General features: G+C 39.8%; 1 long non-coding RNA gene across 1 annotated transcript; it reads left to right on the top strand.

Moving 5' to 3' along the window:
- The first annotated feature begins 3,366 nt into the window (after positions 1 to 3,366).
- On the top strand, positions 3,367 to 17,435 carry LOC139793785 (uncharacterized). Its single transcript, XR_011724803.1, has 3 exons — positions 3,367 to 3,482; positions 10,938 to 11,031; positions 17,325 to 17,435. It is a non-coding gene; the product is annotated as an uncharacterized lncRNA (long non-coding RNA).
- Positions 17,436 to 18,057: the final 622 nt, after the last annotated feature.

Genomic DNA, 18,057 nt, shown 5'->3' with positions numbered 1-18,057 from the left:
CGGGACCCTCCGGCTCGTACGGCCCTGCCCCTGCCCGGCTCCGGCGGCACAAGCGGCAGTCCTGTTCGCGGAATCGTTCCGTGGAGAGGGGACCCGAGCCCCCAGGGCAGAGCCGCCTCCTTCCCGGGGGTAAGGCCGGCCAAGGGCCTGAGGCGAGGGGCTCCCCCGAGCGGGGGCTGCTGCCTTCAGCCCAGGCCCACAGCCCCCCAGACCTGTGCTGTTGGACTGCAGGCATCTCCTACACCGGTGATGAACTGCAGGGAAGCACGGAACCCCTCTCTGCTGCTGAGGGGCTGTGCCATGGTCTCTGGCGTGGCCAACATGGTTGGACAGTGCTTGGTTTGGTGTTTGAGATCGGCCACTGCAAACTCAACAACTTCTCAGTCCTGTGCTGCTTCTGGCCCTGACCTGAGGCCTATTGAGCTTCGCAGGCATTAGGGAGGCTGCAGGTATGAATCCCGTGAAGATAAGGAGCTGTGGTGATTTGTGCACCTCTCTAAGCTCTGCAGCTCTCTTCTCGTTACCAGAGGGGTGTGGATGTATTGTCTGTAGCAAAAAGAGACCTCTTTGAGGTCTGTACCATGAAGCCCAGTGATGAATTGCAAAGGTAAGAGACTCTCCAGTGTCAGTCTCACATGGTGCGTGCAGCCATGGGAGATGCAGAGCCAAAGTGTCAGGCCTTGGGAATGCTTTGGAAAGTAACTCCAGTGCTCAGTGCTCTGCAGTTATTTCGATGTGCAGGAGGGATTTAAGCCAAGCATAAGGGAGGGTAAATCTGTTAGCAGGCTTTTCTTGTCAGGAATTGCCTTCTGCCCAAGGCAGGCCTTCTTGGGACTCGCTCAGAGGCAGATACTCTCCATCCCCAGTTGTCTGGGACAGATAATATACACTGGATTCTGTTGTGGCCTGTTAAAGAGAAAATATTTGAAATATAAACAAAAGTTGTAGACAGACTAGTGAAAACAAGATGCCTTTTAAGCTTAAGCCATGACACAAGTGGTACTCATGAATTTACAAGGCTGCTGTAGCTCTGTGCCAAAACAATACTCAGCACAAAAACAGAAATCACCAGATACAAGTTTTGTTTTGGACAAAAGTCACCATTCCTTTCTTGAGGCTGAGTGGCAACAGCAGGGTTTCTGAAGGAGCCTATCATTCTGGGGAAAGCAGACCAGTGTAGCAACACATAATCTCTGGACCCTTCATTTTCTCATTCACAAACAGCAGGACCAGCCAAGGGGAACATCAGGTTGTTCAAAAGTTATCAGCAGCCTGGGTATGGATTATTTCACTTGTCCACTGCCTTATAGGTCATTTCACCTTCCTCATTCCCCCTCCCCCGCCCCCTTTTTTTTTTTCCTTCCTTCCTTCATTCCTTGCTCCTTGGTTCTGAGTTAGGCAGTCAGTGCAAAGCCACTTTTTACAGTACCTTGCTCGTGAACAGAATGACCTTGGACTCTTGCCCAAGCATTAAGATTTGCTAAAGAGAAGCTAAGCAGATCCTGTAGTTTTCCAGGAGCAGGACTGTAAGCCAGAGGGTCACATACAAGATCTGTTTTTTCTGTCCTTCTGTGTATGAATCCCTCCTATTATTTAAAAAAAAAAATAACCTCTTTACAGAAAGACACATTGGGGAACAGTGTTGAGAGATTTGAGTTCAGGAACAGAGTCCAGCAGTAGAGTTCCAAGATTAAGAATATACTTTAGGGCTTTCCTGCACCAAGCTCACAGGCAAGAAAAATTTTTCATGGTACCCAGTAAGAGGCAAATGTTAGTGACATAACCTGTATAGAAAATATATAATAATAACTGTTACTGGTATATAAAAAGCTAACTAGGGGCTCTGTAGGAGAATAAACACTGAAGTGCTTTCTAGTCTTAGATTTAAAATTCAGCTTCTCAGTGCTGTGGATGCTTAAGGAAGCCAGGTAATGTGTTTTGTGCTGCCCTTAAGCATTGTCAAGACACAAAGTGCTTTTCAGTTATTTTTTTATTTTCATAAGGGATGCAGCTTTGTAATTCCTTCAGAGACCATATACCCAAATTCAGCAGCAGCTGGTATGAGCTCCTACATGGGCAAATGTCAGCTTTTGCAGTCAAAGATTTCTCACTCTGGAGTTCCATAAGTCTGCCTTGGGCCAAATCTCTGGCATGGCTCCCTAGACATGATCTTTGTTCAGATCTTTAGCTCCATATATCTAAGAACTCTAAATGTGTCCATTTTATCCAGCTCTTGCCTTGCACTGCCCTACACATTTGTAGCTCTCTGGCAGTCTACCTCACAGATAACAGTATTTTTATTGAAAATATTGTAATTTTTTATTTTTAGTTAGCCCTTCTCAACTTAGAAGCTTTCGGGACTGTTAGTAATGCATGGGAGTAATGCATGTAAGTAATGCATGTTACCATAATAAGAAACAAACAAAAATTATGTAAACACACCAGTACATTCATAATATCAGTGATATTATCAGCTTCCCATACTCATTGATATATCAATAGCAAGTCATCAGACTGGGCAGCAAAGTGCATTGGTTCCTCCCTCCTCATGCAGTAGTATTGTAAGAGTAGCATCTTCAGGCACAGATGAAATGGCTCTAACTAAAACAGAACTACCCAGCTGCACTGCTAGAGATGCTGGGAGAAGATTTGAGAGGTGTGAGTCATGTTGCTCACTTTGATGACTGGTTAACTAAGCTTATATTTAGGGTCATCTTGGTGGTCATTCTCATCTAGCCTGAGGCATTCAGGTCAATCCACCTTTGACTATAACATGTTTTGAGGTATAGACCACAGTCACAGTGGTACAGAAGAGATATGTCCAAGGCTGTCCTGGTTTGAGGTCCTCTCAGTGACAAAGGTTCAAGTGGACTTTCCAATATTTGTCTCTGCTAATATAACTAGTCTGTTGGTACTCTGGAGTTTTGATGCTGCTATTTGACTTTATGAGGTTTTAGCCTTCTTCTGCCTTCTTGACTTCCCTACGTACTCCAAGGCATGCTAATCCAGACACAGGTATTTAAATGGGCTTTTGAGTTCATCCTCAACATTTAGGACTTTAATACTGATGAATGAATGGTGTGATTTATCTTGAAAATGGTATCCAAACTACAAATATGAGATTCAGATGCTCACAACATTACTTCTAATAGCAGTGTTACTGAAGTGTTTTATTTCTCATTGAGCTACTGAGAAAATATGAGAAGATTGTTTCCTGCAAAGGGCTATACAAATTCATGAGTGGTTCCAGCAGCTTTGGATCAAGACTCAGTGCTTCCTATTCATAGTAGAATGCCTGTTCCCATAGGTGTTCTTTGAAGAAGTTCTAGATTTTGATGATTGCATCCTTTTCAGCAGGATCAAAAATCACTATCCAGAGGATACTATGAATTCTCCACAAGAAAGATTCTGAGAAGGAAAATGAAGCAAAAAAGACTTCTCTGCTTTAAAATTATCAAAGGAACATCAGTGTTTCACCATGGGTAAGACAATCTGGTTTTGAAAATACCTATTCATGCTGATATTTTTTACTGGTAATCCTGTTGCATACACCACAGTAGGGATAGTGAAGATAATGCTGGCTATGAGAGATCAACAGGGTCATGTACACTCCTGCCTAGAAAACCAGGCTAGCAAACTTTCCCCAATAATGCATGCACTGAACCAAATAAATTCTTTCTTCAAAAGACATTATGCTTCAGCTGAAAGATGGATATTCCAGGAAAGCAGCTGTTTTGTTCAATGATTAACACTGTTAGCTATGTCGTGGTTTTATGAAGAATTTAAGGTGTAATTATTTTTGATGACATTATTATCAGAACCAATCCCTCAGACTTAATCATGGTTGTGGTTTCTAGTTGAGATTAAAAATTAATTATCCTTTTCCCTCTAGTAGAATTCTACTGCTTTTTATTTTGTACAGTGTTTCATGTGGTCTTTTACAATTCCATCAAGCCTGTGAAATGATACTGTCAGTTTTGCAATGCTTAAGAGTTGTGCAAGTGACAGAGGTTTGGATTTTATTTTTTTGAAATATGCCTCCTGTGTCATACAACGAAGAAAAGCTTTGGCAAATCAGAAATTTGGAAAAAACGTGTTGGAAGCAAAATATCTTATCAAGTTTTAAAAAAAAAATGTACGTATAATTAAAGAAAATTTCAGAATGAAATAATGTTTCATTTACATTTGAAGCATCATTTAGTAAATATAAAAAATTAATTATGTGGCATGGGGAGTTGCATCATTTCTTTTGACTCATTTCTTCTGTGTGCTCAGAGGAATTTCATAGAGTGTTCCAGAATTCCAGCCTGCATGATCCACCAAAAATATTTTATCAGTTTTTTTCCTGCAGACCAGTTTCAGCTATAAGCATTCCTGCTGGGAATACTTAAAGCACAAATCATAAGGTGAAGTTGCTAGCTATGGCTCTGCTGTTATTGCAGAACATAAGAAGAACTTTAGGCTTTTAAGAAAGCTCCTATTATATATATATAAAGCCATGATGAGGAACAAGAACATTAGCTCTGGAGAGTGCAGGTGAGAAGTGTTTACTGTGTTTTCATATGGGCTCAGATTTTTAGAAAAGACAGCTAAGAAATACAGACCTGGTAGCCAGACTGTTACAGAGTACAAATATAGGGTAGGAATGGCTCATGTCCACACTGCTTAGGGCTGTCATTCTTCAGAGCAGGTACTCTGTGCACAATAACCAGCTCTTGATTTTTCACTCCCTGGGATCTCTGTACCCACACGTCCATAAAACATAACTATTATTTTGGGGAGGATGGGATGACTGAACAAAGTGCTTGAAGTAACATAAGGGCTATTCTGCAGCCCACCCAAATGATGTCTTTATGAAGGGATCTGAGGGTAGATGTTGCATGACATAGTCTTTGGTACACCTGCCAGCTGTGTTCAGGATGGCAGTGGGTGTGGATGTTCAGTAACTTGCATTTTTTAGTGTTCATTTCTACTATGTTGAGAAGCAAAGGGATGAGACTTGTGCCAGAAAAGGATCAGTAATATTTGCTCTCAAAATAAATGAGGTGGTCTTTATTATCACGTAATTTGATTTGGATGTTTAGTAACCTTAAATTGTGCTTTGTATCTGAAATTAGCAAAATGAGAATCCAAGTTGGATCTGTTTTACTCCACGAGAGTATAATGGATAAACAGAATCGGGGAATTTTTCCCTTTCTTTGTTTGCTGACTGAAACTTTTTTTGGTGCAGAAAGACAGTAAGATCCCCAAAGAACATACCACCTGATTTCTATTTCAAGAGCTCCAGTAAGAGGTAATGAGCAGCTCATGTAGAAAATATGGGGTTACTACATGGTTGCCTCTCAAATTGCTTTTGAGAATAGGAATGAGTAAGGACTGGAAGAAGAAACTGGCAATTTGAAGAACCTAATGGTAGTAGAATGGGTGTTCTGCAGTCAGAAAGTTAGGTCTGCAGAATGGGGTTTCCCCATCTTCCACTACTCTCTAAATGATAGCTGTTCTTCAGGGAATGGCTGAGGGAAAATGTCTCTATGGCTAATGAGGTCCTAATTCAGCTGACTGACAGTTACTGACATTTCCAAGTGTTGTTAACAAGTGGTGTGATTTAGGGCTGTTCTTTGTGCCTGTTTCCTATATCCTCTGTGGTCTCTGCCAAAGGCCAAATAATTTGGCCATAAGCAATGAAAACATTTTATAGTTCACATTTAATTTTTCAGTATGCTTTTGTCATATTCTTTTGTTCAGTCATAACTGAACATGAAGAAGCTTGAGAGAATAAACAAAAACTCACAGTGTGGCCTGAAAATGGGCAGTTCAAGAGGTTTTTTGCTGAGAGAGCTCTGAATTAGAAACTGTAAACTATTGAATTTGGGGCAAGGAAATCAAGCACAATTAAATTGGACCCTCTTAGCAGTTTTTGCAAAATCTGTTGTTGCCTTCTGCTACAGCTGTAGAGACAGTCTCAGAACCCTGAGACTCACCAATTAGGGTTTTTAAGGCTAAAACTAGCTTTTGCTCACAGAGCAAATGACTGGCCTGTGAAGGTGGAGAAGTACAAGAAGAATATGTCCATTGCAAAGGAATACCCCATAACAAGCTGTGTGACAAACAGTGCAGCAGTTGCAGTCTGTGAGGTGTTTCAGGAGTGCATGGCAGCCATCCTGTCTCAGTGAGAAGGGCAGGGACATTGAGTACCCATAAAAAGAGTTGTAACAGGGAGATAGGTGGCATGAGTTATCCCTTCTTCTAGCTGGAATTTTGAAGACAGTACATTTCAGTTCAGATATGAGTATCATTTATCAAATTCATCTGCACTTTTTTCATCATCTGTTCTGAGTTCTTGCATTGTCCATTTTTGGGCTGGCAAGCTGGATGCCCTTCCAGGGAACCATTCCCAGCCACAGTTCCTGGACCAATTGTCTGATCTTCCCAAAATCTCCTTGTCATTTCCATATGTTAGGGCTTAAAAATACGCATGAGGAAATAATGAAATTTTGGGTTTATGATAGCCAAGACTTTACTGCTGGCACTCCAAAGAGATTTTTTTCCCCTTTAGACAGCCATATGATATCAGCATAAAATACCATCTCACTGCATGTACCAATTCTTGCCAAAGGAAACATACCAAATTCAGCTTCACCCACCCAGAGGAGTCACAGGGTCCGAGCACTTTATCAGCCATCCAGCAGAGAAATCAAAGTCATGAGGGATGGAAGAAATGTTTGGTCATCTAATCTCTTTTCTGTTTTTTGCTGGTCTGGTTGCCAGGGAGATACTGCATTAAAAGGAGTGGTCCACATATTCACTTCACTTACAAGCTGCCTCATTGTAAAAACAGAATTTAAAAATAAAGTTTAAAAATACTTGTCAACTGAAAATGTTACTGTGTCATTGTTTAGCCAAGCTCAAATAATGTAATACTTTCAATATTCCTTGTAAGTGACTTGTAGACTTTTTGCTGTGTTCCTCTAAAGTCTATCCAGATTTTCTTGCTGAAATACATAGAGTAGAAAAAGCTTCTCCAGACCAGCGTGCCATTTTTTCTAAATAAAATTCAGGGGCTTGTTTATAGAGAGTGCATTAGCATAGTTAAATCCCTTTTCCAGTTTTCCTTTCTCTGGTCTCTCTAAAAGCTTCCAGGGCAGATTCCCTGTTTCATTTTTGTGAAAATGGAGGCATTCAAATAACTTTTTTTTTTTTTTCACAACATATTTTTCGCTAGGACACGTGCTTGCTGGTACATGTGTTTTTAAATTTGAAATGAATTTGGTGCAAATAGTAACTGAGGATAGCAGGGCGTTCACTTGCTCTGCAAAGGTTCCCAGATTCAAGGAATAGGCAGAAGATCCAGATATCTGTGGGTACAATGTGGGATTACTTTTTAGTCTTTGCTTCAAGCCACCTGATCTGGCACATTGCTCTGGGGCCTGAGAGTATTTTGCAGCCTCTAGCCTTGAAAGAAACTGGTGTCCTAACAGACTAAGTGCTAGATACACAGAATCATCTGTTTTCGAACACTACAACCTCTACATTTTATGTGGAGACATATGAAATAAGATATAACAATTCTGAAATTGAACATCATCCCGTTTGCTTAATAAGTTATTAACAGACAGCTATAAATAAAAGCAAATATTGGGTGATATGAATGTGAAGTTTTCTAGTTTAGTTCTATATAAAGAGGCAAATTTTGTGATGTGCTGGAAGGGTTGCCAGTAGTTATCTTCTGAGATCCCATATAGCTGAAGTAGTGGATTGAAATGAATTCCTGATATTGTAGAAAATGACATGCATTGAATTTCATTACTAGCATGTTACCTCTTGTTTCATGGTTTTTGAACATTTGCGTGAAGTTAAGAAAAGAAAACTTACAGAAAGCTGGATCACCCTGCATTAGTATTCAGATACTAATTCATGGGCATTTGTGCTATAATCATATCTGCCATAATATAATGTCTTGCATATCATATAATAATTTCTGCCCTACTGAAAAGGTCTTATAAGTGTTCATGTAATGTACAAAGCAGCTGGAACTTTTATGGTGATGTGTAAACACTGCTTAAAAAACTGCAGAAGAGGAGTCCCACTGTGAATTGTTTAATGTCCAGGTTATGAATAAATCTGAATTGCTAGCAAAAAATGGAAGAAATCTCCAAGTAAATTGTAGCAAGGCAGTGATATGACGACTTCATAAATCTGTAATAGGTGAGATTGGGTTGAAGATCTTAGGCACGTGCCAGGTACTGTATTGTACATCCTGTGGCAGTTTTGTTGGAAGAAATTAGGGACTCCTCTACCTGGTGTCACAAGATCCAAGAATGGAAAATTGTACCAAATATATCAAATCAGATTTTCAGCTGTTGCTTTCTGTACCATCCCACTGCCTCAATGAAACAGTAATTCCAAAGCCATATGGTAAGAATGAAGTCATCACTACAGTGTTCTGAATGTAGATTTCCATACTCTTTAAAAAACAGGGAACTTCAGATTGGTCCATGGATGCTTCTGTTTGTCCTTAATATCTCTTGACTTTGGTGAATAATGGTTCTTCAACAAACAGGTTCAGATGAAAGCCAAAATATCACAACTGCAAGGGTGAAAAGTGAGATACGGTGACAGAAGGGAATTGTAGCTGGATGCAGCAGAGAACAGAGTATGCTTATAGTGGGTACTCAGGTTTTGGTACTTGGAGTTATGTGGAGCAAGCATAGCTGCATAATTACTTCAGTGCAGCACCAGCATGCTGTGAACACAACTGACCAGGCATTAAGAAACCTCTGCCTAGTAAGGATGACTGAAACATTTGGTCAAAAATTAACCAATCCCACATGTTTTTAATGAAAGGAAAAACACTTTCTTCCAGGCTGCTTGGCATCTGTGCACAACTGGATTTTCCTGTGCAGCAGTCTGCCGACAGAAAAAATAAAAGGAGGGAGGGAGGACACTAAAGCAAAGCAGTTTCCTTTTGTTTAATTTCTCTGCTCTTTAATCTCTGCAGCAGCTCATGTAGGTGTTAAGAGGACTGGCAAAGGCCTTTGGTGCATCCTGCCTACTGACACACGTTTGTCCTTCAGTACCAATGCCAGGCAACTATAAACGGCTGTAAAGTTCTTTTAGTTCATAAAAATTTCCAGAAATATTTGCTTCAGTATAGCTTTTCCGTTTAAATGCTGCACAGACAGCAGGCTAGGTATGTGAAATCCATGGCTACAGAAGTATGTTTTAAAGTCTCTAGGCTGCAAGTTTTTTACCCTTGCCAAGAAGAGAGGAAAATTTTTATAAACTGGAAAACAGAAATGAAAGGTGGTCAGGGACAAAACATGAGATAGGAAAAGAGAAGCTATAGAAATACAGGCAGAAAAAGGAACATATTTTATATTAATAATGCAACTTTTGAATCAGTTGTTAATGTCATTCAGACCTTAAAAAATAGACATGACAAAACTGGAGGCTAATACAGGGATATTAGCAAGTTCAGTGAAGCAAATTTTTAAACTTAGTGCTTGGCAGAAGTTATTCACTGATATGGTACACATGATAGTGATTTATGAATAACTATTATATTTTTTGTAATAGATACTATTGTAGATCCATAGAATACTATGTGAAAGGCACAGTAGAGGTATAGAAAAATACACAGTCCCTGACCCTGACAGCTTTGAACCTAAATAAGTTTAACAACCTTATTTAACTACAGGGATGCATGGATATTAGTGGAAAATGAAAGCAGAAGTTATAGTATCTATGATAATGCTAAATAATTTTTGCAAAACATTCTTAAGCTGATAAATTCATCACTCCAAGTTTCATAGTGTAAGACAAAAAAATGTGTGTACTGCACCATCCAAATGCTGTTCATCCAAACACTGTCTCAGCAATGTCTGCTTGTCTTAAACAATTATGAGTTCTCTGTTGTGTGGATCTACTCTGCTTTCCTCTTCCCTCTTCCCTGCATAACGTGGAATGTGGTTTTTGCGACTTAAAATATTTTCATCTGAGTAATTTGATCACATGTCCTGTGAACATGATTCAGGATATTTACTATACATGTAACAATGATAGCTTTAGTATAAAGTCTACATTAAACATTTAAAACCTTTCTCGTGAATATAAAGAAGCTGGCAGCAATTTAAGAGGATACTTTTTCTTAAAAAGGCATTTGTCAAAAGTGATCAAACTAAGTTCTGCAACGTATACTGAAGAGATTGCACTAGTTCCACTGACTAAGTGGAAAGGTCATGCCAAGTTGTATAAAAATTAGTACCCTTTTTTGTGTAGATTTAAGTCTTAAAATATTAACAAGCTAATTAATAACAAAAATATCCTCTATAGTGATTAAGGATTCTACCAGCTATTAAGCAGATTACTGGTAAAAATGCTTAATCAACGATGTGAAAGAAAAACGTGTAGTTGTTTTTATGGTGTTAATGTTTAGCAGAAAAAATATAGTCATTAACTGTTAAACATAGAATTAGCCAATGTAATTCAAAGGTTTGGTCACAACTGATGGTCTTGCTTAGCTGATTATAATGAATATGAAGGAATATATTATTTTTTAATATAGACAAACCTTTAGTTCAGCATCGATGGAACAAATAACAATGTCACAGATACCATTTCAATAAATGGTGTCACAGCTGTCAAGCAGTGTCAGAACAGAGACCAGGGATCAAAGGAGTGGGAGGCAGCAGAAAGAGCCAAGTACCTGGTCTGAGTAGCAGTGAAAACTCTGCACTCCATCTGATACAGTGATTCAAGAACATTCAAACTATGACTTGTAATAAAGGGAGAGAAGCTTCTCTCACAGAAGAGAGAAGAGTTCTCTCTGTGTACTCTTGATTCTTATTACAAGGTATTAAAATCATTAAATATAAGGTATCAACACATTTATGAACGCTCTAAATACAAATGGAGAAACATCCCATTTTGTCTTGCAGAAGAATGAAAAACAGCTCTCCAGAGTGGTCCAGTGGCTTGCTTCATTTGTTTCACACTTCAGCTCAATTTTCAGCTGTGGGCTTGAGAAAGGAGGTATGTGAGTGTTCATCTGTGTGTTTTCATAATGAGTAAGCTCAGTGCTATTTCACACAGATGTTTCTGTACTGTGATATGTGTGGAAAGTTGAAAAGATTCACTTGGTTTCAAAGATCATCAGCTTCAGATCAGGAGCCCGCTAGCTGGAGCATTAACCTGCTGTAACACCACTAGTTCTTCTTGGGGGCATTTTTCTTACAATCAGATTTTGGTGAATAAAGTACTTTCTTGGGTGTCTTGCACTTTAGTACCTAGAAAACAAGCTTTGCATATGTTAAAGAAAAAATTAGAGATTAAATAGGAAGAAAGCAGTGCAGGAAGAGCCAGGAAATCCTGTGCAGATTTCAGCAGTTCACTGTACTGGAAAATGTCTTGTTTAGTAAAGACAATGATGAATTCAATGATGAAACAAGGTGAACTTGCATCTGGAGAGAAAGAGAATACACTAGAGCATATAAACTCTAGTCTAATATATACTCAATGCAATATATGTTTTTTGTGTAAATTTCATATAATTTATAGAATAAAACCCCTCCTTAGAATGAGATAGGTATTACAAATAGACTTAAAACTGTTTTCTTATATCTCTTGTACTTTAGGTGATTTTAATTCATTAAAATCTCATCAATAAGAAAGAAATCTCACTTTGCTCGGTTTTACTATAATATGGTGAAAGGCAAGGCCTGGAGTGGTAAATACAGGCTGGGTTTTAGGGTTGAAGCTGTGGTAACCTGTCTCCATCTCCCCAAATCCATCTGAATGGGTTAGGACACAGATGTTGCATGGCTTTCTTTAAACTTACACAGTGATCCAAATGTAGATCCACCTGAGCATTTTAACCACCCAGGGGTGGTTGGGCCCTGGCTCTCCAGTTACTGTGGAGTCTTAGGAGCAAGGTACAGGATTACCTACAAGTATACTTTTATTCAGGGAATTTTTATATGCTAATGTTGAACAATTATGTGATCAGTGTCCTAGTTCTTTCAGCCCGACTCTTGGTTCTGCATTAAGTATAGCCAAAATGTATTGTATGTTTTTTTCTCCAAGTAAAACCATGCTTTTTTCTCACTTCTGATAGCTTTTAAAAACCTTGATTTCATAAGAGAGAAAATATTTCTGTGAAGTTGGAGAACCTACTTTTCAAGTAGAAGGATCTTTATGAAGCTGTATTGACTTAAAACTGATCTAGCTTTAAAGTATCCTGTTTTATAACAAATGCCAGTTTTTAACTGTACCAATAGCAAAGGCGTAAATACTCCATGCCTGAAATTGCTTCTGTAGTATACAGTTACTGGGAGAAATGTTCTTTTTAATGGTCTTATTATCTACCTTTTCCGATATGATTTCCAGATCCTGAAATACTCGGGTTTAAAGAGCAGTGACTTTGAGGTCCTCACATTGTAGGTTTCCAAATAAATCAAAATTTTTCACAGCCTGTTTTGTTCTTTCTACTTTTCAGATTTTAACATTACCCAAATAGACATTTTTTTCAGGGTAGTTTCATGGGGCAAGAGAGAATAAAGTATTATAATATCTCAGTGTGAATGTTTTGGTTATCCAAATCTCTAAGTTTCAAAGCTGCTGGAAAAATTTAGATATGGAAATCCTCTATAGTTGTCCTGTGGATTTAATGCTGCTCCCAATGACGTAAGTACTGGTCCTGTTCCAAATATCAGTGTGAGTGCTCAAGCCGGTACATTGAGAATTACCCCAGACTGTGGAGCCCAAGACCTTTGTTCGCCCACATTAACAAGGGGATCTCAGCATGAGGGAGAGGCAGGCTCTGTGAAAAGAAAAGGATGAGATATTTGACCCTAGAAGAAGGAGGAGGACAAAAGTAAGGATGTTAAGCATAAAAGAGCACAAAAAGAAGGGCAATGGGGAGAATTAACCTAGTTCATCAGTTGTTTTGCTTATGTGCAAACACATGGGTGCAGATGGGAACTTTTCTGGAGTTAGCATGAAAACTAACTCCAGCACAGGGCTCCATCGAGCATGTCCCTCAGCTGGCTCACTTGCTTCTGTGTGAGCCAAACCACTGAAGTGTAGATGAGGGAAAGAGATGGAGATGCCAAATATCGGGGTGCAGCTGTCTGAGTTTTCCATATAAAAATCAGCAAAGTGGAGATCTACATATTTTGTAAAACTCAAGCCAGTTTCCAAAAGAAGGTCATAGAATTAAAACAACCTCCTCACCTCCCCCCCAGAGAATTTACAAATAGTGACTGAATTGGGCTTAAAAGCCCAAAGAACCTGCTTTCATACCTGACAGATGACAAGCCCAGCATTTTGGCTGATCTGGGGAAAATCAGGCCCTCTCACCTCACCAACAGTGGAGAGTATAGGCCATGCTCTTTAACTGTATTTCTTAGTTATCTAAATAAGGATAACTAAGCCTAGAAATCTCTTAATGAGGATGTTTGGGGTTTTTTTACTTCTTGGGACTTAGTAGTTTTGCAATTATTTAAATAACTTCATGACATCTCTTCATGTTTTTTCTCTTTCCTAGCTGACATTTGTCATTTCCTATTACATTCAAAAGTATTGCTGTCTTGAATTCTTTGACTTTCTGCTTTTCTTGCTTCATAGCAATCCTTTCTCCACTCCCATTCTGAGTCTTATCCAATAGCTGTTGATGTTAATAGAGAAGAATTCCATCCAAATAACCAGATTTATGGCAAGCTTGTTCTCTGGTGTATTAAATAACAGCAGTTAGGAGGCATATGAGTGGAGCACAACTATGAGACCACGGGAGATTTCTGGCTTTTCCAGACGTCCTGTGACCCTGGGCAAATCACTTGAAAGCCTGGTACCCTGAGCTCCTGCAGCTCTCATGCTAATGATGAGACTCATGAATATAAAGCACTTAAGATCTTAAGAATCAAAAAAGGGTTGTACAACTTGTGAGCAATATCATTCCTCCTGAGGATAGCCACATGGCATGGCCTAGGAAACTGGGAGTTTCTCAACTCAACTCTCAACTCTCAACAAAAATAGACCACAAAAGTATTTAAAAAAATTGATGCACTCTCTTGCTTTTTATATTTCACTATGCATTTTTTATTTCTTAAATTATATTATGGAGTTGTACATTATTCATTTTTATATGTCATTTTACAATACTAGCTGAAGTCCAAGTTGGTGGCCTTCCAAAAATTCAAGAGCCTCTGCTCTAAAGGAAAGCAGTGTGATATCATTGAGGGGTAATTCTGACAGATGTTCCAGCAAAGCATCAGATAAGTGATTAGGGTGAATGGGAAGACAAGAGAAACTTTATTAGTGGTTTAGAGGCAACTTATACAGCAACTTCATTGAAGAAATGTAGGAGTTACCCTTTTACCTATGGAAGCGATGATGGTATAGAACACCACACATTAGAGCTGCACAGACCTCCCCAAGGTAGCTCTGAAGCTGGAATGAGTTGATCCCTGGATCAATCCACTTTTCAATCTGCTAGAGCTCTCATGTAAAAATCCTTGTTTTCCCCATCAGAATGAACTCAATCCAATGAGAAAGCCTCTTGTGGACTTTCGGGTTGTTCAAAGCAAGGGGCTATTCTATAATGACATTATCAGAAGGTACAAAAGAAAAAAGCAAGACTGAGAAGAAAATGCCCAAATCCATTTGCTGCTCAAGAGATTTTCCAAAAGGATTCCTTGGTATAGGAAAAATAGGTAAAGTGAGAAGTGAGTCTCAGTAGGACAGTAAAGTTCTTTTTATTTTCTTACCCTCTTTTTTTTTTCTCCCACAATACTTTTTTTTCTGTAAGAGTGTAAAGTAAAGCCAAAAGTCTCTAAGGTATCTTTTCAACATCCTTCCAATCTGTAATGATGGCTTCAATTGCCAAAATATTTAAAAGGCCTCTGAAAGTCAGACAGTGCAGATATAAAAACCTTTCTCAAGCCTGTAGAACTCCATTGTAGTATTTTTATAGAAACCTTTAGAATAGGACCGTAAAAAAAAAAAAAAAAAAAAGGAAGGGATGAAAACTTGGTTCTCTTTCTGCTAAATAATTCCTTTCAGTGAGTCCATTGCAAGTTGCATTTAAAACTATTTTGGCACCTGCTCATAGCATTTATCTATTTTTCCTTCAAGTTTCTTCTGTCAGATGAAACAAGACTTTCTGGTGGCTGACACTGTACTTGATTCACTAGCCTGTGTTAATGCAGACCCCAAATTTTTGATGACACTTCTTCCTTCCTCAGCTTTTCAGTGCATCTAGTTGAATATTTTTTGAGTCTTTCAGTTTCAAGCTGTACTACAAGAATAGAATCATAGAATCTGCCAAGTTGCAAGGGAGCTGCCAGGATCATCAACTCCTGTCCCTGTGTAGGGCACCCCAAGAATCCCCCCATGTGCCTGAGAGGGTGGTCGGAACACTTCTTGAACTCAGGCAGGCTTGGTGCCATAACTAATGCCCTGTGGAGCCTGTTCCACTGCTCAGCTGCCCTCTGGGTGAAAAAAAAATTCCATATATCTAACCTAAACTTCCCTGAGCACATCTTCCTACCATTCCCTCAGGTCCTGTCATCAGCCATCAGAGGGGTCAGTGCCTGCTCTTCCTCCTGCCCTAGTGAGGAAACAGTAAGCTGCAATGAGGTCTCTTCTCAGCCTCCTCTTCTCCAGGCTGAAGAGACTAAGTGCCTTTAGCCTCTCCTCACATGGCTTTCCCTCTAAACCCTTCACCAGCCTCATAGCCCTCCTCTGGACACTCTCTAGTAACTCCGAGTCCTTTCTGTGCTGTGGTGCCCAGCACTGCAGGCAGTGCTCAAGGTGGGGCTACACCAGTGCATGGCAAAGTGGGACAGTCCCCTCCCTCAACTCTCCAGCACGCTGTGCTTGATGCACCCCGGGACTCCGTTGCCCCTCCTGGCTGCCAGAGCACACTGTTGGCTCATGCTCAACTTGCTGTCAACCAGAATCCCCAGATCCCTTTCTTCAGGGCTGCTCTCCAGCCTCTTGCTCCCCAGGGTGTATGAATATGCAGGGTTACCGTGTCCCAGGTGCAAGATCTGGCACTTCTCCTTGTTAAACTTCATACCACTGGCAATTGCCCAGCACTCTGATCTCTCTATATCCCTCTGCAGGGCCTCTCTGCCCTCGGGAGTGTCAACCACTCCCCCTAATTTGGTGTCATCTGCAAATTTAATTAGTAATCCTTCAAGTTCTGCATCTAAACCATTTATGAATATATTAAAAGAACTGGCCCTGAAATTAATCCCCATGGTACCCTGCTAGTGACTGGTTGCCAGCCTGATGGGACCCCATTTAGTATCACCCTTTGAGCTTGCCCCATAAGCTAGTTGGTTACCCATCACATTATGTGCTTGTCCAGCTGGATGCTGGACATTTTATTTAGAAGGATATAGAGACAATATCAGAGATCTTTCTGAAATCCGGAAATATTACATCAATTGGCTTCCAGTGGTCAGCTAGGTGGGTTACCTTTCCTAGAAAGAAATCAAGTTAGTTAAGCAATACCTTCCCCTAACAAACCCATGTTGTCTGGGACCAATGTCTGTGTTGGTTTTAAGGTGTTTTTCTATAGCTCCCAGAACAATCTTTTCCATAAATCTTACCAGGCACTGGGGTGAGACTAATGGCCTGTGGTTACCAGGGTCATCCCTCCTGCACTTCTTGTTCTGAGACAACATTTGCCAAATTCCAGTCAACTGGTACCTCTCTAGATCCCCAGGAGCACTGAGAAATCAGTGAAAGAGGTTTTGCTATGACCTCCACCAGCTCTTTAAGTACCCTTGGATGAATCCCATCAGGCCCCATCAACTTATAAGGATCCCGCTGGAGCAGCAAATCCCAAAAATCTATGGATAGAGGAGTGAAGGCAGCATAGGGTTACTGATTTCCTTTTAGGTCAAGCAGGTTTGGAGACACCTGTTTGGTAAAGAGGGTAAGAACAGCAATAAGCCAGTGCACTATCTGGAAAAGTACAGTGTGTTGCTCTTATTGCTTGCCTCCTTGCCAAGAGGGGGAATGTCAGTGCTACTCACCTGCTCTGGTTTGTGTGCACATCTCAGCCATGCCTTGGCTACATGGGGGAATGACACTTTTCTCCCTTTTCTTCAATTTCTAGTGGGAAAAAAAATTCAGACCTCTGGGCCAGTGGCTTACTGCTTTCCAGCAGGCCCCTGGGCTTGAATGGTCAGAAGACATGATCTATCCTGAGGCATTCACCTGACCCACAATTTAGACAAAGACCATAAGGTTAATGCCAACTGATCTCTCAGGGAGAGAAGACCAGAAATACCTTTCCTATCCCTCTTGCCCCTTAGGTGACCTCCCTATGGACTGTGCTCTTCACCTTCTTCACTGGGCTGACCCCAGCAAGGGGGAAGAATAAGAGCTTGAACGTGATGAAAGTGAGAAATTGGAAGCCACTGAAGATGGGGATGACTGTAATGCTAAAAATAATGCTAAAAATATAGTAATGTAATGCTAAAAATATAGTCTTTACTTCTGGGTTGTTTCTGTTAAAGTCCAGCATATGCTTTTGTCAGCCTCTTTAGAGGTTGGTTTGTTTGGTTTGTTTTCTTTAATATGCCTATGTCCTGTAGGAATTTTTGTATTGAAACTTACTTTGTTTGTCTTACTTTTTTTTTCTTTAAAAATTATCTTGGTATAAAAGCAGTGGAAGTGCCACTTTTGCCAAAGGATTAAAAGAAATTAAAACTAGCTCCACTTTGTTAAAACTGATCCCTTCAAAGACTTTCAAAGGAGGTATCAAAGCATGATAGAATGCTTTGGTTAGACACATCATGATAGCAAAAAAGAGAGATATTATTGTTTTCATGTGGTTGTTAAAAAATTCAAGAAAAGAGCAGTGATCCTGAACATTAGAGTATAAATACAATACTATGCAATTAAAGCTGTTTTGGAATGTCACCTTTTACTGTAATGTCTGTTTTCTGACATTTTAGTATTCCATGGAGTGTAATGTTAACTAGACTGGACATTTCCATTAGCTGTTCTATAGAAAATAGTAGAACTATTCTTAGGAAAATAGCA

The sequence above is a fragment of the Heliangelus exortis genome, chromosome 2 (assembly GCF_036169615.1).
Source record: "Heliangelus exortis chromosome 2, bHelExo1.hap1, whole genome shotgun sequence".
Lineage (NCBI taxonomy): Eukaryota > Metazoa > Chordata > Aves > Apodiformes > Trochilidae > Heliangelus > Heliangelus exortis.
The sequence above is the reverse complement of the archived record's forward strand: the minus strand, read 5'-3'. Positions and strand labels throughout refer to the sequence as shown.